The sequence below is a fragment of the Lynx rufus genome, unplaced genomic scaffold (assembly GCF_022079265.1).
Source record: "Lynx rufus isolate CCGP_SWC_20201006 ecotype Redwood Valley unplaced genomic scaffold, mLynRuf1.p SCAF_7, whole genome shotgun sequence".
NCBI lineage: Eukaryota > Metazoa > Chordata > Mammalia > Carnivora > Felidae > Lynx > Lynx rufus.
In genome coordinates, this window is record NW_025814889.1 from 89,630,606 (window position 1) to 89,656,122 (window position 25,517).

At 41.2% G+C, this 25,517-nt stretch overlaps 1 long non-coding RNA gene across 3 annotated transcripts in view; it reads left to right on the forward strand.

The window, feature by feature from the left end:
- The first annotated feature begins 82 nt into the window (after positions 1-82).
- Positions 83-25,517, forward strand: part of LOC124501521 (uncharacterized) — a 121,132-nt gene continuing 95,697 nt past the window's right edge. For all 3 annotated transcript variants that reach the window (XR_006959780.1, XR_006959781.1, XR_006959779.1), the window contains exon 1: positions 83-154. This is a non-coding gene — a long non-coding RNA (uncharacterized LOC124501521). The remainder of the gene's footprint in view (positions 155-25,517) is intronic.

Genomic DNA, 25,517 nt, shown 5'->3' on the forward strand with positions numbered 1-25,517 from the left:
ACACCAGTAAGGGCCAGGGAAGGAGGGAAGTGGCCCGTCTTCAGCTCCAGAGCAACTTCGGCGCTTCGGCTCCCGTACTGCTGACTATTCGGATCTTTAGGGCAGAACACGAGACGGTCAAGTCGCTGCTCCGCGGACCTGACTGCGTTCTGAGGTGAGCTGAGAGGCCCCTCCCTGTGAGACTGCGTCAGTGCTGGTGACGTCACGCTGACTTGACGTCCGTAGTTCTTGGTCTTAACATCTGGCCTGGGCTCGCCTGGGGCCTGAGGGCGGGGCGCGAAGATGAGGCTAGTGGCTCGAACTGTGCTCTCTCTCAAGGAGTCAGTTCTTCATGCCTTTTAAACCAACGCAAGTACGTGGCTTATAGTACCTGATACCGGTAAAGGTTTGTATCTTATCTCCCTGTTTCATTTTCTCCCAGTCGCACACCTTGCAATAATTCGCACCTGTATCCTGCACAAGGCATCTCAGGTTCGCGCGAAGGGAACAGCTTCCAAGCAGAGCTCTGCAGCTTGCCCATGCTACCCAGTCTACGTTAGGCTTCCTTCAGAAGGTCTTCCAGGAAGGATAAATTTTTTTTTTGATTTTTTTGACGTTTATTCATTTTTGAGACAGAGAGAGACAGAGCATGAATGGGGGAAGGTCAGAGAGAGAGGGAGACACAGAATCTGAAACAGGCTCCAGGCTCTGAGCTGTCAGCACAGAGCCTGACGCGGGGCTCGAACTCACGGACGGGGAGATCATGACCTGAGCCGAAGTCGGACGCCCAACCGACTGAGCCACCCAGGCGCCCCCAGGAAAGATAAATTAATGAAACTTGTGTTGAAGGTTCTGAACTGATGCCCTGTTGCATTCAGATTAATTGCAAATTCCTTGACATTTAAGAAACACCGTAAACCCACGGGCGCCTGGGTGGCTTAGTCGCCTGGACATCCCACGTCAGCTCAGGTCATGATCACCCGGTTGTGGGCTGGAGCCCCGCCTCAGGTTCTGTGCTGACAGCTCAGAGCCTGGAGCCTGCTTCAGATTCTCTGTCTCCCTGTCTCTCTACCCTGACCCTCTCTCTCTCTGCCCTTACCCTGCTCTCGTGCTCTCCCTCTCTCTCTGTCTCAAAAATAAATAAACATAAAAAAAAATAAAAGAAACACCATAAACCCAGCTTATAGGTATGTCCACTACTCTGAAATTATGCCCACTACTTGCTCAGTTTTTTCCTTTCTTCCTTGTACATGATTATTTTACACTAGTCACACTGTTGAATCACGTGTATTCATATGCCTCTTTGACCTAAGTGGTGAACTCCCCGAGTCAGAATCTAACGTTCACTCACCTTTATAATTGTTTCATAATGGATAGTACAGTGATATTTGTTGAAATGAGGGAATTGTCTGTTTTCATTTTTTTTTTTTTGTCAAACTAGATCTGTTTTGCTATCACCACCTTTTCATGCAAATCCAACAGTTTAGTTTTAATGAATATATAGTGCGCCTGTTCCCTGCTCTCAAGAATATAGTTGGATACAATCAGCCATGTTAATTGCGATACAAGGCAGAATTTTATGTGTTATAAAGGTGAAAAAGGAGGCAGCAGTCATATCTTTTGGGAAGAATCAGGGAGGCTTCCAGGAGGAGAATGTGATGGTTCTTGATGAATGAGTAGAAGTTAGTAATCAAAAAAAGTGTAATACTAACACCAAAACCAACAGACAGTGAAAGAGGGTCATGAAGCTCACAAACATACCCAAGTAATATAAGAATTCCTAAGATAATAAAGGTGGCATCATAAATCAGTAAGGGAAAGGAAAACTTACTCAATTGATGGTGAAGAAGACATGATTGTGACGGAAAAAAAAAAAAAAAGCACAAAACAAAAACTCCTGTGTCCTGCAACAAAAAATAACAGGGGCATCTGGGTGGCTCAATCGGTTAAGCGTCCCACTTCAGCTGAGGTCATGATCTCATGGTTTGTGGGTTCAAGCCCCGCATTGGGCTCTTTGCTGTCAATGCTGAACCCTTTTGGATCCTCTGTCTTCCTCACTCTCTGCCCCTCCCCCACTCATGCACACGCTCTTTCAAAAATAAATAAAACATCAAAAAAATAACTACAGAGGTACCTGAGTGGCTCAGTCAGTTGAGCATCTGACTCTTGGTTTCCACCCAGGTCATGATCTCGTGGTTTGTGTGTGTGAGTCTACACTGGGCTCCGTGCTGGCAGTGTGGACCTGCTTTGTTTCCTCTCTGCCTCCTCTCTCTTTTGTGTGCCCTCTCTCTCAAAAATAAATAAACTTAAAAAAATAATAACTACATGTGTAAAAAACAAAACCATAAACAAACTAGAATACAAATGCAAGTGAAGATGTAATTGACTTAGGGATAGGAAAGAGCCTTTTAATTATAGAAGAATTGGAGGAAATTACAAAGGAAGAGATTGACTTGACAATAAAAATGTTGTCAAAAAAAAAAACACAATGCCAACATTGTAACATATGTCAGACAAAAATTTAATATGCTCAACATTTTAAGATGTAGTAATCATAGAAATGCAGATTGAACTATTCAATTTTCCCCTATCAGGTTTTTTTTTGTTTTTTGTTTTTTGTTTAATTCTTAAGTGCTGATAATCATGCAGTGAGTTTGTTTCTACATTGCAGATGGGAATGTAACTTGGTATGACCTTCTGGAAAACATTTGGCAGTATACATTAAGGTTAAATGAGAATATATGTACAGTGTCTAGGACAGTGTGTGATAAGCTCATGCTTAATAAGTGTTAGTAATATCTATCATTATTTTTACTGTTGTTATCAATAGCATCATCATACCTTTTCATCAGCAAAGCACCTAGTATAATACCTTGAACTTAATGGATATTTGCTGAACATTTGATTGGCTAATTCTCCTTGTCTCATAAGAATTTTATAGGAAAAGATAGTCAATGACATGTCAACCTGTTAAAACATTAAAATTATAAAGCAAGAAGTTACCTTGAATGATTGTATGGTTCAGCCTATAAACAGGATACTTTGTACAGTAGTGATAAATGTTTGTTATTGATGGTACGTTAGCTATCTTTTGCTGCATATCAAATAACCCCAAACTACACCTTCAGGGCACTGGGCTGGCTAAGTTGGTAGAGCATATGACTTTTGATGTTGGGGTGGTGAGTTCAAGCCCCACGTTGGGGTAGAGTTTACTTTTTAAAAAAAGTATTTGGAGAGCCTGGCTGGCTCAGTCAGTAGAGCATGCAACTCTCCATCTCAAGGTTGTGAGTGTAAGCCCCTGTTGGGCATAGAGATTACTTTAAGAGAAAAAAAAAAAAACAAACCAGGGGTGCCTGGGTTGGGCACGTGGCTCATGATTTTGGCTCAGGTCGTGGTCTCATTGTTCATGGGTTCAAGCCTTGCACCAGACTCCACATGGAGCTTGCTTGGGATTCTCTTTCTCCGCCCCTCCCCCAGCCTCTCTCTCTCTCTCTCTCTCTCTCTCTCTCTCTGTCTCTCTCTCTCAAAATAAATACACTTAAAAATAATAAAACAAACCCAAAATGTTGTGGCTTAAAACAGTAAAAGTCCTGTATTATCTCTCCCAATTTCTGAGTCAGGAACTCAGGAACGGTTCAGCTGGGCATTTCTGTTTCAGTCTCAGACTCAGAAGGTTGAAGTCAGATGTTGTTGGCTAGGGCTGTGGTCATCTGAAGATTTATTTGGAGCTGGAGAATCCACTTCCAAGGTGATTCTCTCACATGTCTCAGAAGTTGGCTTCGTCTGTTGGCCACAGGGGCTTTTCCGCAGGATAGCTTGAGTGTTCTCACAGCGTGGCAACTGGCTTATTCCGGAGGAAATGATGATCTGAAAGACCAAAGCAGAAGCTGCAGTGCCTTTTATGACATGGCCTTGACCATGTTCAGGGCCAGCCTTGATTGAATTTGGGCAGGAGAGTAATGAAGTGCATGAATGCTAGGAAAGAAGGATCAGTAGAGGCTACCCCGGAGGCTGGCTCCCACAGGTGAGGATGACATTTTCAGCTAGAGAATTGTTTATCTTCTTAAAAATGTCTCAGGATGGAAGCCGTTAAAAGTGCTTCTTTGTAGTATTGCTCAAGAAGTTGTTTCTTAATTTCAGCCATGATCTCTCCTATTAAGTCTAGAAAAACAGTTGTGTTCAAGACTATTGATTTAATACTGCTCTTTACAGCTTGAAAATTTCCCTACTGACAGTACCAGTGACAAAACCATTTTAGTGACAACAACCCTTTTGGGGGGCAAAAGACCATTAAGAACAGGCAAGGTGATGATTCATTCATTTAGTCAAGCACCCATTTTTGTCACTGATTTGATACGGTGGACTGTGTTTTATGTGTGGCCAATAGGCACATAAAGTAACATACACCAGGGCACCTGGGTGGCTCAGTCAGTTAAGCATCTGATTCTTGGTTTCAGCTCAGGTCATGATCTCAGGTTTGTGAGATCGAACCCTGAATCAGGCTCTGTGCTAACAGCACAGAGCCTGTTTGGGATTCTCTCTCTCTCTCTCTCTCTCTCTCTGCCCCTCCCTCTCTCATGCTTGCATTCTCTTTTTCTTTCAAAATAAATAAATAAAATACTTTAAAAAAATAAAGTAACATATACCAAAAATAATTTTACAACTTAATGATTATGCCAGTTAATTATCACTCAAGTTTTAAATCATTTGGACTCACTTCACTTTTGCTGTTCTATTTTATTGACATAATATTGACATAATAATAAAACTCATTGATTTAGCACTTACTGTGTGCCAGGTGCTTTACATATCACTAATATTCCAACAAACCTTCAAAGGTGTAGTTATCACCATTTTATTGTGGAGTAATTAAGTAATGTGTCCAAAGTACACAGCCAGTAAGTGGCAAGGCTGAAATGCAAGCCAAAATCTGTGTCTCTTTCCTTTCTCAAGCATGGCTGCTGTTACGGAGTTATCCCCATACGCATAGGCCTCCCACCTGAGATGTAAGAGACTTCCACATTGTTATTCAGGCATTCTCAAATTGTTTCTGTAGGTGTCTCCCGTACTATATTGACAATATGGTTGAAAGATATGATTCCAGGGGCATCTCGTGGCTCAATCGGTTAAGCGTCTGACTCTTGATTTCTGCTCAGGTTATGATCTTGTGATTCATGTGTTCAAGCCCTGCCTCGAGGTCTGGGTTGATGGCATGGAGTCTGTTTGGGATTCTTTGTCTCCCTTTTTCTCTGCCCCTCCCCTGCTCACACTCATGTGTGCATGCGCATGCACTTTCTCTCTCTCTCTCTCTCTCTCTCTCTCTCAAAAATAAGTAAACATTTTTTTTTAAAGGAAAAAAGATATGATTTGAGAAGTCTTTTTTGGCTTACCAAGAGGAACCAGATATTTCATATAGAACAACCTCTCATTTTCTTTTCAGATTATTTACTGAAAAATTTCAGACAATTAGCGATACATTATATAGCTCTTTGGCATCTAACTTTCAACTAAATTACCTTCTCTGTTGTATGTAAAAAAAAAGTCTGACCAGGGGCGCCTGGCTGGCTCAGTCAGTAGAGCATGTGACTGACTCTTGATCTTGGGATCATGAGTTCAGGCCCCATGCTGGGTGTAGAGTATACTTAAAAAAAGAAAAGAAAAGAAAAAAACACTTTTTTTTTTTTTACACTTAATTAACTCTTCCCATTTTGTTTTTCTACACTTCTAAATATAATGTGATTTTGAAATCAAGATTAGGAGATTATACAGAGTGATGAATTGAGGGAACTCATCCAAGCTTAAAGAGAGAAAGAATAGTTTAGATCTGTTCTCTAAATAACCATTGATTAATATTGGTATAGAACTGCATTGTCCAATATTTGGTAGCCACTAGCAATATGTGGCTATTTACATTTAAATGAATTGAAACTAAATAAAATTTGAAATTTGGTTCTTCATTTGCACTAGCCACATTTCAAATGCTCAGTAGCCAACCATGGCTAGTGGCTGTTGGATGACACTGATACCAAAATTTGTATTATTACAAAAAAGTTCTATAGGACAATGCTAGGAAGAAGTGATATCAGAAGAAGGAATTTCACGGATAAAACAAAATAAGCCAAAATGAACAGCAAAGTCTATTATTATTTTAATTCTACTTCATACTTTTTTTCTTGACAATATTCGCATTTATGCTTTCTCTTCATAGTGTTTTATATGTATATACTTCTTTTTAAAAAAAAATTTTTTTTAACCTTTATTTATTTTTGAGACAGAGAGAGACAGAGCATGAATGGGGGAGGCTCAGAGAGAGGGAGACACAGAATCTGAAACAGGCTCCAGGCTCTGAGCTGTCAGCACAGAGCTCGACACGGGGCTGGAACTCATGGACCGTGAGATCATGACCTGAGCCGAAGTCGGACGCTTAACTGACTGAGCCACCCAGGTGCCCCTATATGTATATACTTCTAAATAAGAAATAAGTACAACTAAACTTATGGAATACTTAATAAATTCCAGGAATTGTGCAAAGTGCTTTACATGAATTAAGTCATTTTTAATTCTTACGGCAATATTCTGTTGTGGAAAATTTGGAAACTATTTAAAAAAGAGAGAAAGCCGAGCTCAATCCCCAAACCCGGAGATAATCAGGGTTCACATTTCTAGTGGATGCTGTGTGGTATGCTGCCCAGATCCCAAGCTGTAGCTGCCAGGGGTGTCGGCTGCTAATGACTCACGGTGGCTTCTCTCCAAAATTGCCTTCTGTGAAGGAAACCGCCTCATCCTGGGTTACAGTCTGTCCCTGGGGGCGACTCAGATCCAAGGACTGGTCAGTTGTGAGGTACAAGGCAGAGTCCCTCAATTGTAACAATCTGGGACATTCAGCTTTAGAATTCCCCATGGGACCCGCCAGTTAAAGCCTCTGTGGCAAGTGCCCTGCGGTTCACCTCCCTCTGCCCCGTCCTGCCTCCCTCAGAGGTGCTGTTCCTGAAAGCACTCTGGAGTAAAATCAAGCACCTGCATGCACCTCCCTGCCTCAGTCTGTTTCCTAGAAAACCCAACCTAAGTCAGCATTTTCAGAACGTGAGTTCCGGGTTTTTTGTATATAACTGTTCAAGTTTTTTAAATCTGTCAAAACTTTTTTCACCCCAACAAATTTGATGATTTCTTATCGAGTGTTTTGTATGTTCGTTTATTAGTTGATAACATTTCTAGGAATAATTTTGCATGTACTTAAGTATGTTTCTGTACCACAGTTTTTAACAGTCTCCTGGGATTCATCTGGCACATCATACTCCGTTAATCTTGTATTCTCAGATGTTTTGGTATTTCCTGGTTTTCACTGTGGCAGACCCTAGAACTCAAGAGACCAACACCCATTCCCAGTTTTCCTCTTACTTGCCTGCCTATAGGATAGGAAAACCAAATATTCCCTAATGTTCTGTTTTCTTCACCTTACCGAAGATTACTGAGGTTGAGGGAGAAATTCCAGGAAAGGGAGGCATACGTGTATTGCCTTCCAAATAAAATGAGACAGTCAAAACTGGTATTTGTTGTCTATTCTTTCTGCTTTGTGAGCCGGGGGAAGTCTAGAGCTGTAGTAGCCATCTTTCATCCCTGAAGGGAAAGTCAGGAAAATTCAAGGCTTTTGACTTTGAGAAAATTCAGCATTTAAACAAATGCCAGCAATGACCTATCTCTGGATTTCTTGTTATGAGGAGAAAGATAACTTTTTTTAAAGCTACTTGTGTTTGGATTTTCTGTAATTTACAGCTAAAATCATTTATAAACGTCACTGATCCTGGAGTGCATGGGTGGCTCAGTCAGTTGAGCATCTGACTCTTTTTTTTTTTTTTTCAACGTTTTTTATTTATTTTTGGGACAGAGAGAGACAGAGCATGAACGGGGGAGGGGCAGAGAGAGAGGGAGACACAGAATCGGAAACAGGCTCCAGGCTCTGAGCCATCAGCCCAGAGCCTGACGCGGGGCTCGAACTCACAGAGCGTGAGATCGTGACCTGGCTGAAGTCGGACGCTTAACCGACTGCGCCACCCAGGCGCCCCTTTAATTTTTTTTTTTTTTTTTTTTTTTTTTGAGCATCTGACTCTTGATTTCACCTCAGGTCATGATCTCAGCCAGGGTCATGAGATCGAGCCCCACATGGGTCTCTGTGTTCAGTGTGGATGGAGCCTGCTTAAGATTCTCTCTCTCTCTCTCTGTCTCTGTCTCTGTCTCTTTCTCTTTCCCTTTCTCCCTCTGCCCCTCTCCTCTACTCATATGCTCTCTCTCCAAAATTAAAAAAAAGTCAACTGTTCTTGACATTTGTGATTAGAGGTAATGCAGTGATGAACATTGTATGTAAAAACCTGAATAGCAACAACTTAACATAAAAATCAGGGAGGAAGAGAATTAGGGTCCTGCGTTTACAACATTTCTTCTTCTTGACCCTATGCAGCTCTGTGCTTAACGTTCCCACTTTCTTTTTCTTGTGGAGACCAGAGAAATAGCACACATAAGTCTTCTCAAATTTTTCCAAAAAACAATAGTAGTTGGAAGGGGAACTAGGCCTTTTATACATGAGAAACTTATCTCTCCAAAGAGGATATTTTGGCAAATGCACCATGCCATGGTGTCATATCCACTAATACAGAATCAGCAGGGCTTTTTGGAGCATGTACTGTGTGAACTGGGATGCATTTTAGATTGTCAAGAAGTAACTCTCCATATATTTGACTGGAAATCATTAGTATCTCCAGAGTTAGGATATTTTATTCTCTCAGAATGAACATGGAGAATCAGAGAAGCTGAACTGAACTACCATTTGAAGTAAAAAGAGCAGTGTTAAATTGCAAACTAGATAACGAAATTGTATTTGAGTTTGATCCCAGCTTTCTAGTGACAGGTACTTGACAACGTGAAACCCGAATCTGGTAAGTCTACCTCCATGACTGCTTCTTACTCACCCGTTCTTGAGACTGTTTCTAATTCTGCAGCCCCAGAAACCCTCAGGTTGTCTGGTTCTGGTTCAAAGTGAAGGCATGGGGATGCTTTTTGATAGCATAGTGAGAGTGTCTTAAGTTAGAGACGTTCTGGCTCATTCCTCCTAGTGTCTTTAGGATGGGAGATAGCTCCAGATCTGGCCAGACTGCTTGCCAGTTTGCTCCAGACTACACTGCCATTCACGGGCACAGACTAAAACTGAACTGGCATGAGTGATAAAGTGAAAAAGCAGCCTAAAGAAATCATATATCTGATAGGAGCTTAATACCTAGATTATATAAAGAACTCCTATAGCACAGCAACAAAAAACATATATCCCAATTTTATTTTTTCCTTTTATTTTTATTTATTTTTAATTTTAGGTAGGACCCATGCCCAATGTGGGGCTTGAACTCATGACTCTGAGATCAAGAGTTGCATGCTCTACTGACTGAGCCAGCCAGGCACCCCCATATATCCCAACCTTAAAATGGGCAAAGAAGATATACAAATGATCAACAAGTATATGAAACAATGCTTGACATCACATCATTAATCATTAGGGAAGTGCAAATCAGAACCACTATGAAATGTCACCTCATACTCATTAGGATAGCTATAATCAAAACACCAGAAAATAGTAAGTGTCAACGAGGATGGGGAGAAATTGGAACCCTTTTGCACTATTGGTAGGAATGTAAAGTAGTACAGCTGCTATGGAAAACAGTGTGGGGGTTCCTCAAAAAAGTTAAAAATTAGAGGGGCGCCTGGGTGGCTCAGTTGGTTAAGCATCCAACTTCAGCTCAGGTCATGGTCTCATGGTTCATGAGTTCAAGCCCTGCATCGATCGGGCTCTGTGCTGACAGCTCAGAGCCTGGAGCCTGCTTCAGATTCTATGTCTCCCTCTCTCTCTACCACTCCCCTGCTCTCTCTCTCTCTCTCTCTCTCTCTCACTCTCCCCCTCAAGAAATAAATAAACATTAAAAAAAATTTTTTTTAAGTTAAAAATTAGAATTACCATATGATCCAGCAATCCCACTTCTGGGTGTATATCCAAAAGAATTGAAAGCAAGATCTTGAAGAGATATTTACATACCTATGTTTATAACAGCATTATTCACAATAGCCAAGAAGTGGGAGCAACCCAAATGTCATAAACAGAGGAATGGATAAACAAAATGTGGCACAGACATACAACGGAATATTATTCAGCCTTACAATGGAAATAAGGAAATCCTGTCATATGCTACAGCATGGATTTTGAGGACATTATGTTAGGCAAAATGAGCTAGTCACAAAAAATTAAATACTGTATGATTCCATTTATATGAGGTATCAAGAGTAGTTAAATTTATAGAGATAGAGAGTAGAATGGTGGTTGCCAGAGACAAGAAGGGAGAGGGAGAGGGAATGAGGAATTACTATTTAAGAAGTATAGGGTTTCAGTTTTGCCAAAATGAAAATGTTCTGGAGATCGCTGCAGTGTGAATATACTTAGCCCTGGAGAAGGGAAGGGGGAGGAAGACGAGGTGAAGATCATAAGTGCCCACAACGCTTAAAATATTTACTGTCTGGGCCCTTTACAGAAGTTTACTAACCCCACAAACCGTATTATTCATGGCCCATTTCACAGTTTTTGTATTTTCTTGGTGTGTTAGTTGCAAGAAATAGGAACCACTCACACCATTTTGAGCAAAAAGGGATTTAATACAGGGAGTCAGGAGTTTAGCAAATCATTGGCCAGGGTGGTTGGGTCACCGGGGGTCTCCAGGAGTGATTCCTAGCACAAGACTGCTATTCTGGCCTACTGGGAGAGCCGATACCTCTGCAACCATCAGAGAGGTGGCCGTCAGTGGACTCCGTGGGTACTGTAGAGTTCAAAGACCTGTCACTGTAGCTGTGATCTGAGGATCAGGAAGCACTGCTTCCCCTGTGACGACCTCTCAACACCCACAGAGTTGGCACCTGGACACTGAACTAATGCTGAGGAAAGCCCAGTGGGTGCACAGATGAAACAAACAGGTGTTCTTTGCAGCAGCAACAAAGCGAATGACTCCAGCCCCAGATCCACCTTCCAAGTGCTTCTGACTGGCAAAAGCAGAACCCTAACTGCAGGGAGATGAGGGGAAACGTGGTTTTTCCTTCTTTAGCCCCTGCAGGATCAGAAAGCACACTAGGGGTTTGGAGTGGATGCCGAGAGCCAGCCGAGGGCACCCACCACAGCTGGTCTGTGGCTTCAGGCTCTTTCCAACCCTTCTCACTTTGGCCAACTCCTTATCCTTTTATCTGAGAAACCTCCTCTGATGCTCCCTTCCCGACCTCCTCCCTTCCTAGATAGGATGCCCTTCCGTGAGCTCCCATAGCTCTAAGCTCTGGCTCAGCCATGTACGTACCACTCTGTATGATAACAGCCTGGTTCCTTCCTCCACTAGATTGCAGGCTCCTTGAAAGCACAAACTCAGTCTTATTAACATGTAGGTAATTGGTGTATATTTGTTGAGAATAATAGTTACCATAATATAACATCAGAAATAGCGTCTCTTGGGGCGCCTGGGTGGCGCAGTCGGTTGAGCGTCCGACTTCAGCCAGGTCACGATCTCGCGATCCGGGAGTTCGACCCCCGCCTCGGGCTCTGGGCTGATGACTCAGAGCCTGGAGCCTTTTTCCGATTCTGTGTCTCCCTCTCTCGCTGCCCCTCCCCCGTTCATGCTCTGTCTCTCTCTGTCCCAAAAATAAATAAACGTTGAAAAAAAAAAAAAAAGAAATAGCGTCTCTTCTCCGGTTTTTGTCGTTCCGTACTCTTGTGTGCTGGTATCTGTACACAGTGCATGCTCAGTAAATATTAACTTCCTGGCCGGAGCAAAGAGAAACTCCACCAATGCTCTATATGTGTGTATTCTAATTTGACTCTGTCTTCTTACATAGGTTAGTAATACTGTGGAACAGCTAATGTTTGAACAGTTTCAACGTATGTGTACATGTACATACGCTTGTGAGTATATATATAATCCCCGCAACTATTCTATTAGGTAGACGCTAATAACGTCTACTATTTTTATTCCCATTTTATAGATGAAGAAACTGGGGCTTAGATAGGTAAATATGTTATCTACAGTCACACCTAGTGACAGAGCTGAGACTCACATCAGGGTCTAATATCAAAATCTGTACTTTTAGCCACGATGACGATGAGTTGATTGTGATGACAGCTGTGGTTCCAGACATTGTGCTCGGCATTTTACATGTGTTGTCTTAAGCAATATATTTCCTTGCAAAGAATTGATGCTTAATGGTTGTTACATGTGGTAAGGTAGATAAACCTCTTGATTATCTGTGGACTCTGCTGCTAATTCACTGTGTAACTTCAGGCAAACTACTAACCCTTCTGAGCTCTCGTTTCCTTCTCTGCAAATCAGTGAATGATTTTTAAAATATTTCTAGATCTAAAATTCCAGAACTCTGTGAAGCAATTCTACTTTGTTTTTCATTCCATAATTTTTACTTCTTAGCCTCTGAATTCTAAGTAGGATTCCTATAGGATCTCGATTTTATTTCACTGTTTGCTCATATCTTCATGGTACCTTGTCTGGTGCTCAGCACAGTTTGTAACAGCCTCATAGAGGTATAAATGGAGATTTCTGTAAATCTCCATCTATATAAATCAATTTATATAAATTGAGATCCATCCAAGGGGAAATACCCATCTTCACAAGAAGCCGTACTTATTGTTATATGTTACCTTCCTTTGGAGATGACATTCAAATATAACTTAGGGCTACCTTAGAGATAATCATCCCTCTGCACCCTTGGAAGCTTTTCTGTAGTCTGAGATAAGATTCTTATCCTTAAGGCAAAGTTGTGGTCACTGCCTAAGCATCTACTTTTGTGACTGAATAAAGAAAGGTTTCTTTTATGAAAATTGTGCTGGGTCCTCGTAAAAGGGTTCTTGGTCTGTGGATAATGCCAGATACAGTAGGGAGTTTTCTACAGGGAACCTGTTTTTATTCTTCTCCCTAACTTTTACAGTACAGTCAGAAACTCACAAATCATTCAGTAGCTTTTCTGAATCTTTGAGAAATTATTTATTAGAAAATGAGTTAAAAATGAACTAGAATTCTCCCCCAATAAATAAACCAATAAATGGCTTATGTGCAATTCAAAATGATTCTGAAACCTTGACTTTACATTTGTATTTCAGACAGCCTCAAGAAAAATAGTACCTTAAATACAGATCAAATGAGAGAGTTAAGCCAAAATGCATGTGAACAGGGAAAGAAAATAAATAACTTTTAAAATAGCTATTCTTAGCTGCTATTTTGCATACTAGGGGAATGGCAACATTTGCCTGGGGGGGGGGGAGGGAAGGAGCCTTTGAGAAGGAAAAAAAAAAGTTGGCATTTGGGGGTAGTCTGTATTGGGGGGGAGGTTTGACAACGTAAGTTGCCTTGAATAATAGAACCTCCGAGATTGGACTTGAAGAACTTAAAAGAGAGATGAGAAGGAAGTCTGAGCAAAATGGCAGCACCCTGAGAAGAAAATACAGTGAGAAATTCCCCATGTTGAAAATGGCCAAAGAACTTTTAGGTACTTATATTTCTTTCCTTGTGCTGTATTATACTACCTCCTTTCTTGTTCCCGGACTTCCATTAACTGTCCATTATAAGCAACCACTTATAGGGGTGCCTGGGTGGCTCGGTTGGCTAAGCATCTGACTTCAGCTCAGGTCATGATCTCACAGTTTGTGAGTTTGAGCCCCACTTTCAGGGAGCACGACCGCTGCTTTGGGTGAACCCCGCTTCTCTCTCCTCTCTCTATCTCTGTCCCTTGTGGGATTCTCTGTCTCTGCCCCTTGTTCACTTGCCCCCCCCCCCCAAAAAATAATAATAATAAATGACCACTTATATATAATGGTACTTGGGGAATAAATGAAGAGTGGACAGTGGTCACAGTTAGGATGAAGCGGGGCACAGGGAAGATAGAAACCACAAGACAGACCAAAGCAAGAAGTTAGAATAAGACATGATCCAGAATTGTTTCTTAACTTCGGGGAATATACCTGTATATTAACAGATTGGATGAATTTAGAAGCCTGGGGCGCTTGAGGTCACTCCGAACAACACATGAAGGGTTAAAGTCTGATCTAAAGCAGCAGGAAAACTCCCAGACTCTGCAGGGTCAGCACAGTGGGTCCACATACTCTTGGTTCACTTTTCTTCCAGGACTCAAATGTAGAGAATCCATAGAGAAAATTGGAGACCAACATTAAGAACCGTTCATTTGACTGGAGAAACTACATATTTAAAAACAACAGCAACAACCAGAACTCTCTAACCAGTTCATATGTGGGTCTGTGCATTTCTTAGTAACTGTCACCATGGTAGCAAGGCAGTTTGACAAGGGTGCCTTCTTAGCATAGTACATACAAAGGGGAGAGATCACAGCTAATCATGTACTGTCTTGTACCTTCTTTATTTAGTTGTGCTCATCCCGTATTCCTGACTATTAGCCTCTGACACTTCTCTCCCTAATGGCATCAAGCACAATGCTAGGAATATATTAGGCACTCAAACATGTACACTGATTGACTGAATTAAATAAATGGTGTTTCTACTATGCCTTCCTTTCCAGTCTATAGGGAATGTCACCCGGCAGAAATCTGATCTTAAAAATGGCTCCTACGTTTGTCTGGGGGATCAAAAGTAGGCCATTTTCTTGATTGGGCTGGCCCAGTGTGGATTTCAGGTTGAGGGGGTGAAGGGACAGTGATCAGGTTCTCGGAGATACTGTATTACTGAAAGACTAACACGTGAGTGGTAAGTAGAAAAGTGTAGGTAGAAAAGTGAGGCTATTCGAGGCCCGGAAGCTTTGTGTAAGGACTTGCACGCAGCACTTTTTCCTGGGTGCAAACACAACTGTGGCAGCCGTTTCTGTGGTGTTTGATATTAGGACTGAGTTAAAGCCCTGAGGACAGGGCATTCCACCGATTCTGGCTTCAAACCGGGAAAGCTTTTTAAGCCCCTAGCCCCGCCTTATACCCCATTCACACTCAGCCTGGGCAGTCTCCTTATTATAGTCCCTTGAATTAATGGTAATCTTTTACTAGAGCCTTTTCCCTAATACATTTTCACATTTCACTTTAATTGTCATCTATGTAATTGCTCTACATTTTCTGTTTTTTAACATTTTGTTATTTCACATTTTCTTTTAAAAGTGTTTAAACGTGGACACACCTCCTTATTTTAATAACCAGCATGCCCATGTTTGGCACTTTAAAATCTGAGTTCCTGGGCACCTGGGTGACTTAGTTGGTTAAGCGTCCGACTTCGGCTCAGGTCATGATCTCACAATTCGTGGGTTCAAGCCCCGCGTCAGGCTTTGTGCTGACAGCTCAGAGCCTGGAGCCTGCTTTGGTTTCTGTGTCTCCCTCTCTCTCTCCCCTCCCCCACTCGTGCTCTGTGTCTGTCTCTCAAAAATAAATAAACGTTAAAAAAATTAAAAATAAAAAAATAATAAAATCTGAGTTCCTGCATTTTCAGCAGATCTTCAAACTGTGCCACCTTCGCCATATGGATAGATATTCTAATCATGTTCAAGACTGAAATCAGCTGCAATAATTTGTCTTTGGAATTCTTTCTTTTTAAAGCAGTTTTTTTTTATGTTTTTGTTTTTATTTATTTATTTTGAAAGTGCGAGCAGAGGAAGGGCACAGAGAGAGGAAGAGAGAGAACCCCAAGCGCTGTCAGCACAGAGCCCGATGCAGTGCTCAAAATCATGAAATGTAAGATCATGACCTGAGTCAAAATCAAGAGTCAGATACTTAACCGACTGAGCCACCCAGGTGCCCCTGTCTTTGGAATTCTTTAGCAGTAGCTGTTGATAAAGCCCAAATGTGACCAGTTTGGTGGGTCAGCCACTGAGACATGATCATCATAATGCTCTCACCCTCCCTGGGACCAACTATGCAGGACCAGCCTGTTGTGGCAAGGGCTGTATCAGTCACTATTCCCAGAGAGGAACAGGTTAAATCCTTCCAAACCTGCTGAGGAATTTGCCCTAGTTCCTTGAAACTAGCCTGTAACTTGAAAGTATAATTGGTTGCAAATGTGTTTCTTTCTTCCTCAAAATTACTTTTGAACCTTGTGAGACAGAGAGAAAGGCATTTCTCTTTGCATAGATTCAGACCGCCACTGTTGATAAACTGATCTAATTCTGTATGAAATTTGGGGAGCATACAAGTAATGTGACTTCATTTTATCAAAGGAATGTTTAGACCTCTAGTTGTGAAAGTCAATGAATACACAATTGATGTGGTTATAGCATTCAGGTCTCCTCTGTCGATTTTTTTACCTCTGAGTTTAGCACAAGTGCTCAGTGAATGTTTGTTGAATGAGTGAGTGAATGAAAAGCTCGTCACAGTGTGACTCCTACCTACTTTTTAAAAAATACTTATGGGGCGCCTGAGTGGCTCGGTTGAGCGTCCGACTTCGGCTCAGGCCATGATCTCGCGGCCCGTGAGTTCGAGCCCCGTGTCGGGCTCTGTGCTGACAGCTCCGAGCCTGTTTCAGATTCTGTGTCTCCCTCTCTCTCTGACCCTCCCCCGTTCATACTCTGTCTCTCTGTCTCAAAAATAAATAAACGTTAAAAAAAAATTTTTTTAAATACTTATTTATTTTGAGAGAGAGAGATAGACAGCACTCATACGTGCAAACTGGAGAGGGGCAGAAAGAGAGGGGGAGAGAGAATCCCAAGCAGGTTCCACACTGCGAGCACAGAGCCCATTGTGGGGCTCAAACCCATGAACCGCAAGATCGTGATCTGAGCTGAAATCAAGAGTCGGACACTTAACTGACTAAGCCACCCAGGTACTCCCTACCTACTTTTCCAACTGTATTTCCTACTGTCTTTCTTCCAAAAAAAAAATATACAGTAGTTTACACTCTGGCAAAACAGCTGTTCGTTCCATTTCCCCAAAACCTCTCCTGCTTTTCCACTTTGGTACTTCTGTGGCCATACCACTGCCTAGAATGCTCTTCTCTTACATCCCAGACCAGGAAAATGTGACTGTTTTCTCATCTCAAATGCCATGTCCTTCATGAAAATTTTACTGATTATTTCAATAACACATAAGCCTTTTCTCCTTATGGCTCACAAAACTTTACCTCGTGGTCATTTATTATCAACCATCTTATGTTATAATTATTTTTGTGGTTGATTTATTCCCCTTTCTATAAAGTTAGCTTCTCAAAGATGGGCACTGGGTCTTATTAAACGTTACAGTGATTAGCACACGCTTGATACTCAATAGCTACTAGTTGCTGAAATAATTTTAGTAATTAATTTTGCTATTACTGTACTACAACTCCAGCAAATTTTATCATTTTTCTAAATAAAACAAAAATGTTCTCATATATTAACACTATTGGAGCTCCAGAATTAGATCAGAACTGTATCTTTGTCAACATTTTCTTTCTAGTTAATTCTGCAGGTTGGATATTGAAGCATTCATTAAGACTCTCGCTTTGTGTTTTAATTTTTTTAATGTTTATTTTTAAGAGAGAGAGAGCACTCGTGCAAGTGGGGGAGGGGCAGAGAGCTAGGGAGACAGAATCTGAATCAGGCTGCAGTCTCTGAGCTGTCAGCACAGAGCCTGATGCGGAGCTCAAACTCACAAACCGTGAGATCACGACCTGACCTGAAGTTGGATGCTTAACCCACGGAACCACCCAGGCTCATTGTGTTTTAAATGATCATGGACTTACTTGATTCTTTTAGTGACATCATTAGCATTATTAAAAGTCATATCTTGTTCTCCTCAAAGAACATCTTTTGAGTATTTTTTCCTGAACTATGTATGTATTGTTAAATTCTTAACTCCGGTGATCATTCATTCCTTCGTTCTTGCCTGCATTACTAAAAAGCTGCAGTTCTGTCCGTTCATCAATTTGCATATGAGGCAAAGGGTTTCAGAGAGACTCTTGGGGCTGTGCTTTTTGCATAATGTTAAACATTTCTTTCTACTGATGACCTATTCTTGACACATAATGATAAAAACAAAGATTCTCTTCCGATTTTTTTTTAAATTAGCTATCACCACCTGCAAGGCATAAAGAGAAAGGAAATGGAGCATAAATTATCCCAGAATTGAGCCTGGAAGTCATTTGAGAAACTTCCCTCTTGAAAGCAGAAACCCTGCTCTATGTTTTATTTCCTAAAATGTCTAGCTCTCCTGAAGAAGGTAATAACTCATGTGGGAAATTCTAAGGATTTAAGACAAAAGATACAAAGAGGTGGATAAGATTGTCCTTTACAGAATTTGGGACAGTCTTAATTGTGACCAGTGCCTGGGTAGCAGTCCTGGAATACAACTTTCCAAGTCTCTTAAAAGCATTACTCATAGTGGCACCTGGGTGGCTCAGTCAGTTAAGCGTCCAGCTTTAGCTCAGGTCATGATCTTGCGGTCCATGAGTTCTAGCCCCGCGTAGGGCTCTGTGCTGACAGCTCAGAGCCTGGAGCCTGCTTCAGATTCTGTGTCTCCCTCTCTTTGCCCTTCTCCCACTCACATTCTGTCTCTCTCTCTCAAAAATAAGTAAACATTAAAAAAAAAAAAGCATTATTCCTAAAATAAGTACTTCTCCAGTCAGACCCTCACTAGTTTTTATTTTACTATTTTATTATTTATTTTTAAGGTTTTTTGTTTTTTTTTTTTTTTAGTTATCTCTACACCCAACATGGTGCCCAGATTTACAACCCCAAGATCAAGAGTTGCATGCTTCACCAACTGATCCAGCTAGGTGCCCCCCCCCCACTTTTTAAAAGTTTGTTTGTTTGTTTGTTTGTTTATTTTGAGAGAGAAACAGCAAGTGGGAGAGGGGTAGAGAGAAAGGGAGAGACAGAATCCCAAGCAGGCTCCCTACTGTCAGTGAAGAGCCTGATGCAGGGCTTGAACTCACAAACCGCGAGATCGTGACCTGAGCCGAAACCAAGACTCAGAAGCTTAACTGACTGAGCTACCAGGTGCCCCTAGGTACCCTTTAAAAAAACTTTTTTTTTTAAGTAAGAAGAAGAAACATTTAGATTAAATGTTTTCATCACCCCCTCACATTACCTCTCCAAAGAGGTAATGAGATGAAGTTTTGTTTTTCAACCATGGGAAGTTGAGGAATTTCAGCTAACTAGCCTGCTGGTCTAAGTAAGAGAAGAGAGATGGACAAAATGATTGCTTCCCTGAGAAGCTTGGCTGGGACCAAGTGAAGGTCTTAGCCTGGTGTCTATACAAGACGCCAATACTGGAAATAACATGAGTCTGGGTATATCTGAGCATGTGGACTGAGCTCCCGGATTTAATTACAAACCACCGAGTCGAAGGGAGTTCATCATTGTTTGTATCACACATCTATAACACATGTAGATCTGCTCCCCAGCAAGCCCCAACAACAAAAGCCTATCTGACTAGTCATCCTCCTGCTCTTCTAAATTGAATTTTCCAGATTTAAGTAGCTGAATCTGAAGTAAGCTTCTGAAAGGAACCAGTTTATCTGGTATCTGTAGCAGAGGTTGGCAAAATTCCACATTCAGGACCAAGTAGCCTGGAGCCTGTTACGTTTTTTCTTTAACAGCTTTATTGAGATATAATTCATGTGCCATACAGTTCCCCCTTTTAAAGTGTACAATTCATTGGTTTTTAATATATTTTCTGAGTTGTGCTACCATCACCACAATTAATTTTATAACATTTTCATCACACCCCCAACAATCCCATACCCATAAGCAGTCATTTCCCCTGTCTCCCCTAACTGTAATTAATCACTAATCTACTGTTTGTCTTCATATATTTGCCTATTCTGACATTCCATGTAAATGAAATCATACAGTATTTGGTCTTTTATGCCTGGTTTCTTCCACTTAGCGTGTTTTCAGGATTCATCCATGTTGTAGCACATCAATACTTCATTTCTCTTTATTGCCAAATAATTTACTATATGGATGTTTCCGCATTTTGGTTATGAATAATGCTGCCATGAACATTTGTATACAATATTTTGCACGGATATATATTTTCATTTCTCTTGGGCGTATATATACCTAGAAGTAGAATTGCCGGATCATATGGTGACTCTATCTTTAACCATTTGAGGAACTGCCAGACTGCTTTCCAAGGCGGCTGTGATATTTTACATTTTTACCAGTAGTGTGTGAGGTTTCCAGTTTTGCCAAGAATTGCTATTATGTATCTTTTTTATAATAGCTACCTAGGGGGTGAGAAGTGGCATCTCGTTGTGGTTTTGTTTTGCATTACTCTAATCTGCAGCCAATTTTTATATAGTCTAAAACTAAGAATGGTTTGTACATTTTTTAAATGTTGAGAAAAACACTTCATGATACATGAAAATTTTCTGAAATTTAAATTTCAGTCTCTATAAATAAAGTTTTATTGGAATATAGCCAAACCCATTCATTATGTATTGTCTGTGGCTGCTTTTCTCACTACGCTGAAGTAATTACAACAGAGACCATATGGCCTGCAAAGCCTAAAATATTTACTGTCTGACCATTCACAGAGAAAGTTTCCCAACCCTGGTCTACAATATAGTTGGATTCGACTACAAAGGATCTGGGGTAGGAAGGAGGAAGTATGACTGCCTGGTAAGAATAGATTCCTTCTTTCTTTCCTTCCTTCCTTATTCCTTCCTTCCTCTTTCTTTCTTCCTTTCTTCTTCCTTTCGTAGGCTCCACGCCCAATGTGGGGCTCAAACTCATGACCCTGAGATTAGGAGTCATATGCTCTACCAACTGAGCTAGCCAGGAGCCCAGGATTTTTTTTCCTTAATAAAAATAGAACGCAAGCTGGCAGAATAAGGAAACACATCAGGATATTATGGAACTTAGGTAGACCACCATATTTTTATCTGAATCATTATTATAACATTCTTCCAAATCTGGGCTCTCCCCATCGTACAAATTTCTCCCAGAGTTCTATTCCTAATCTGCCACTCTGATCATATATTGTTCATCAGAAACCTCTAGGGGTTTCCCACATCCACAGACTCTTAGGACCATTTAACCAGGGTCTGGCATGATCTGATAGCATCTTAATGTTCCAACCTTGTCTTCCAGCACTTTGAACCAGACCACCCAGCCTGAATTTCAGGATTCTGTGCTCATTCTTATTTTTCTTCTACGTAGAATGCTTTTTCTCTTCTCCAAATCCCAAACACACTTTATTATTGTTATTGTGAAATGTTTCAAGTATACAGAGAGGTAAAGAGAATGATATAGAAATATCTATGCATTCACCAACCACCAAGCTTTGTCAAGTCTTATCATTTTCCATGTTCTGTGGTGTTAAAATAATATCGTACAGTTAGTTATTTTTAAAGCCTCCTCAAATACAAAATCTTATAAGTAGGCCTCCTTGAGGCCTTCTTCCTGTGATCTCCTGATCTCCTGTGATTTCCTGTAACACTTTCTATGTACCTCCATCATTGACCTGTTCTGCCCTTATAAAATATTTTGAATATTCCTCACTATTATCATTCTCATGGAGGGGTACAAAGATTATTTATTTTAGGTAGTCTGACGAAAAGACATTTAAAAAATTTTTAACTGTGGGTTTCTTTTTTAATGTTTATTTTTGAGAGAGAGAAAGAGACAGAGTGAGAGTGGGGAGGGGCAAAGAGAGAGGGAGACACAGAATCTGAAGCAGGCTCCAGTCTCTGAACTGTCAGCACAGAGCCCGATGCCGGACTTGAACCCACAGACTGACTCTGAGATCATGACCTGAGCCGAAGTTGAGTGCTTAACTAACTGAGCCACCCAGGCACCTTCAAAATTGTGTTTATTTAAAAATGTACACTAGATGGGCACCTGGGTGGCTCAGTCAGTTGAGTGTCTGACTCTTGATTTCAGCTCAGGTCATGATCTCATGGTCATGGGATCGAACCCTGTGTGGGGCTCTGTGTTGGGCACGGAGCCTGCTCGGGATTCTCTCCCTTCCTCTCCCTCTGCCCCTCCCCTGCTTGCACTCACTCTCTCTCTCTTAAAAAGTAAAAATGAAAAAAAAATTATAAAAAATAATAAAACAAAAATGTACATTACAAATGTATGTACATACTAGTGTTTAAAAATATATATCTAGATTACCAACTCTGTGATTTCCCAGATATCCCTTAGGACATGGCTAAAGTAGGTAGAGATAGTAGAAAATTATTGAGTAAATAAAAATATAGATGATATGGCAAAAATTTTGAAGATTGTTTTCAAATAATTTAGCTTAGAAAACTTAGCTTGTTAGAACAGGGACTTAGTTTTGTTTATTTTTGTATGCTCTAAGTACCCAACTAACCCAGAAAAGATGCTTATTGAATTGAATTTATTTCTCTCTGGGGCAAGATCCTTGAAAATTGTAGGGAACCTCCTAAACCTTCTGACAGACCACTTAAGACATTTCCTCCACATTGAATGCCCCTGGCACATATGCCAGAGACAGATGGTGCTTTTTTCCCTCTCTCCCCATCCTGTCCATTATGACAAGTTGCCCCAGTTGGGGCTTGATTAAGTATGAAATAATGCCGGTGATAGTCATGTTCTGAAGGCATGAGGACTCCAGCTTGCCAGGATGCTCTCATCGGCGTTGCTTCAACAGAACGATCTCAGCAAATTTCAGTTTGTCGACCATTTTGGTTCTTGGATCTGGTCCACCACACACACACACACACACACACACACACACTCAGCATACTTTGTTTTAGAGAAGTGTTTCTTGGTCTCCTTAAAATTCACTATTTTGTGGCATTTCTTTCTTCCTTTCTTCCTCCCTCCCTCCCTTCCTCTGTCACTTCCTCCCTCTCTTCCTTCCTCCCTTCCTTCCTTTGTAGGCTTCACGCCCAGCACAGAACCCAGCATGGGATTTGAACTCACGCCCCTGAGATTGAGACCTGAGCTGAAGTCAAGAGTCAGACACTTAACCAACTGAGCCACCCAGGCACTCCTGGCATTTTTTCATTATTGTTAATACTGAACCATCTGAAGTCACGTTGGCAACTGAATTTGGTCTTGAGACTTGGCAGTGAGGAATCATTTTGTATAGCAAACCCAATGCACAATGTTAGCCAAATTATGTCATACGGTTACAAAACTCCTGTCCTATCTTCCAGCTTTTCTGAGTAAATGTGACTCTTTCAGAAGTTTCACTCCTCCTACCCTAAAATGACCTTATATGCTCTCAGATATCAGAGGATCCTAAGTGTGATGAAATCCTTTATTTCCTTTCTTATAGCCTGCTTAAATTTTAAGGTGGTGTTTTGGGAGAGTGGGAAGCAGGGGGAACTTCTGAGACCTCTGAGTCACAAAAGGAGATCAGAACATGTCTAAAGTTTGATTTAACCCTCAAAGCTTCACTCATATTGGGCTAAATAAGCCTCTGGGAGAAGCCTATGAAACTTCTGTATATGGCTTTAACAAGTGTTTTCTTTCCTGATTCCTACTGCTAAGGCACAGGTCTTTGCTGATCTTAAAACTCCATGACAGGACTAGCTTATAAGCAGGTTTTTTAATGTTACACTTTATCATCCAAATGAAGACACTTTTATAAATGAAACAGGGGTACTGGGAAGAAAAAGGCATAAACCACCGAGCCTTTTATCTATAACAGATCCTTTCAAACTGGGGACTGGTTTTTGGTTGTTTTTTTTTTCTTCCCAGGGGAGGGGACTAGTTTTCAACTTGAAAGTCTATGGGGTTTCTCAGAGAGTTTGAAGTTTTGTTTTCATTTCAGTGACATGGCTGTGTTTGCATTGTTTACGCTAATCCATCGTTTGTCCCGAGTGGGAAAATTTTAATTGTCCCTGGTCAAAAAGAGAACAGAATCAGACTTCACTTCCAGATAGGGAAATGTTCAAGCCAAGCCAAGTCAGGGGACAGCATGGCCTGTAAAAAAAGACATGTAGTAGTTCTGAAAGAGAAAAGTGTGATAGCAGGATACTGAACTCAAGAGCCTGTGTTGTATATTGTACCGTATTCATTTTGCAAGAGGAGATGGAGTTTCAGCAAAATGTCATACGTTACATTAAAAATATTAATTTGTATTTAATTTTATAAACGTTTCAATCCTAAATTTGTGTTGGTTAAGCGTCCAACCTCTGCTCAGGTCATGATCTCGCTGTTCGTGAGTTCGAGCCCCACGTCGGGCTTTTTGCTGACAGCTAAGCCGGCTTCAGATTCTGTGTCTCCCTCTGTCTCTGCCCCTCCCCTGCTTGCGCTCTGTTTCTCTCTCTCAAAAATAAACATTAAAAAATAAATAAATAAATAAATAAATAAATAAATAAATAAATTTGTGTTGACTTAATAAGAGCATAAGGAGCTTTCTTACACCTATATTTATGTAGTACATATTAAAGAAGCATAACAACAAAAAATAATTTAATTTTGAAGGTTCACGGGAATTTTAAAAGTTTAAGAGTCCATTCTCCTGCTTAGAGCAGTTTTAGTATTAGATCTTTTTCTTCCTAACCCAACTATGCCCTCTGGTGGTTAGTTGCTGATAGAAGCAAAATACTCCCTTTATAAAATGTGTCCTTTTCAGATTCATTTGTAGATCAGCTGTGCAGCGGACAAAATAATTTCCCTGTAGAAACGGTGTTGTAAACAATGGCAGTTACTGCCGGATAGCCCACAAAAACCCACAGTGGTTCTAGGTCACTTGATCCTCAACCTCCTTTGACCTCCTCCACTGCCTTCCTCACTGGCCAAACAAACAGATCACCATATCCCCAGTCACTGTCAACACCACTACTACTCTGTCCCCATACCTTTCCGGAGTAGAAAGAGGGAGGAAGTGAGTTAGTGCTTCTGTCAACTCCAAAATCTTATACAAATAACTTGTGCCCTGAAACCCCTCCCCCTCCTGGGGCCTTCAGAGGAATGGGCCACCTAGAAGGAAACTTAGAGGTCCTCTTTGCTTCTTTCCAAATCTTGGGGTAAATAATCTTGCTTCCTTTTCTTTTGTCCTGCCCAGAGCTCCTCTTAGTTTTTCAGGGTTAGAGTCATCTTCCAAGTAGAAGGCAACAAGGAAGGAAAAGCAGACTAGAAAAAAGTGCAAAGAAAAGAAAATGCTTTGACCCAAGGTTTCCCCAAACCCAGAAGTCTCTGATATCTAACCAGTAAACCTTCAAACACCTCGTCTCCTCCATGCTTGACAACTTTCCCTTACCAGTCCCTTCTGGAAGAGGAAGGGTTGAGGGAACACTCAGTCTCATGGTACCTGGTGTGTATCATACCAGGAGCATTTAAGCAGTCAGCTATTATTTGTACTTTGTGATTCCGAGGGCCTCTCCCTGGTGAGGGATAGGGACGATGTGGACCCTGCTGTGTCTAGGCAGATACAAATCCCATTTTCAAGCAACTAGAAGACGAGCACCTGGGTGGCCCAGTAGATTAAGTATCCGACTTCAGCTCAGTTCATGATCTCACAGTTTGTGGGTTTGAGCCCCAAGTCGTGCTCTGTGATGGCAGCTCGGAGCCTTGAGCCTGCTTCAGGTTCTGTGTCTTCTCTCTCTCTCTCT